Raw genomic sequence first — 1,318 nt, 5'->3', positions numbered from 1 at the left:
CAGGGATATAGGACTACATAAAATGGGATACATACGGACAGGGATATCTTGTACACAGAAAGGGATACACACAGACAGGGATATAGGACTACATAAAATGGGATACATACGGACAGGGATATCTCGTACACAGAAAGGGATACATACAGACAGGGATATTCACAGAAAGGGATACATACAGACAGGGATATACACAGAAAGGGATACATACAGACAGGGATATCTCGTACACAGAAAGGGATACATACAGACAGGGATATAGGACTACATAAAATGGGATACATACAGACAGGGATATCCCGTACACAGAAAGGGATACACACAGACAGGGATATAGGACTACATAAAATGGGATACATACGGACAGGGATATGCACAGATTGAGAGAAATACAGCCAGGAGTATGCACACACAGAAAGGGGTACAAATGGACAGACAGAGATATACACAAAAAATGGATGAATAGGGACATGAATAAACGCAGAAGAGGGATATACACAGAAAGGGATACAGACAGAAAGGGTTACAAACTGAAAGGGATACATACAGACAGGGATATGCACAGATTGAGAGAAATACAGCCATGAGTATACACACACAGAAAAGGGTACAAATGGACAGACAGAGATTTACACAGAAAGGGATACATATAGACAGGGACACACAGAAAAGAAAACATAGAACGGACAGTGATGTACACAAAAAGGGATACAATACTGACAGGGGTACATATTAGCAGTCATAACACAGACAAGGATACATTTTGAAGTTGCAGTTGGTAGTATTCGTGGCGTCGATGGATTAGTGGTTAGGCTCCCAGACTCTCATACGTAAGGTCGTAGGTTCGAATCCCGTCTGGGACCGATGTTGTCTCCTTTGGGAAAGGCACTTTTAACTCTCTTCACCCAGGTGGGAATGAATACCCAACATTAGACAGGACAGGCAACGTTCTTGTTAGTGTTCAGTTGGTTAGTGTTTGGTCGCTTAATTAGCTGCCTGTCTTTTTTTTTTAAAGCATTACATTTTAGTATTATCAATCCTTGATCATCTACCAATCAACCAAACAGTCAAACAATTCAATCAATCAGTCAATAAATCAATCAGCCAGTCAGTCAATCATTCGACCAATCGTCAAGCAATTGATTAATTAATAAATCATCAATGACAAATCCAAAGAACCCACCAAACAACAAGTCTGTCAACGGATCAATCCATAAGTATTGCAAAGGCCCCCTCCTCCCCTCTCCCTCCCCCTTTCCTCCCACCACAATTTCCCTCCACTCTCCACCTCATTTCACCCTTTTCTTCATCTACCTCA

General features: G+C 41.5%; 1 protein-coding gene across 1 annotated transcript in view; it reads right to left on the bottom strand.

The window, feature by feature from the left end:
* Positions 1-1,318, bottom strand: part of LOC101846043 — a 10,755-nt gene that overhangs the window by 8,322 nt on the left and 1,115 nt on the right. The window lies entirely within an intron of this gene.

Source organism: Aplysia californica, unplaced genomic scaffold (genome assembly GCF_000002075.1).
Source record: "Aplysia californica isolate F4 #8 unplaced genomic scaffold, AplCal3.0 scaffold01038, whole genome shotgun sequence".
NCBI classification, from domain to species: domain Eukaryota; kingdom Metazoa; phylum Mollusca; class Gastropoda; order Aplysiida; family Aplysiidae; genus Aplysia; species Aplysia californica.
The sequence above is the reverse complement of the archived record's forward strand: the minus strand, read 5'-3'. Positions and strand labels throughout refer to the sequence as shown.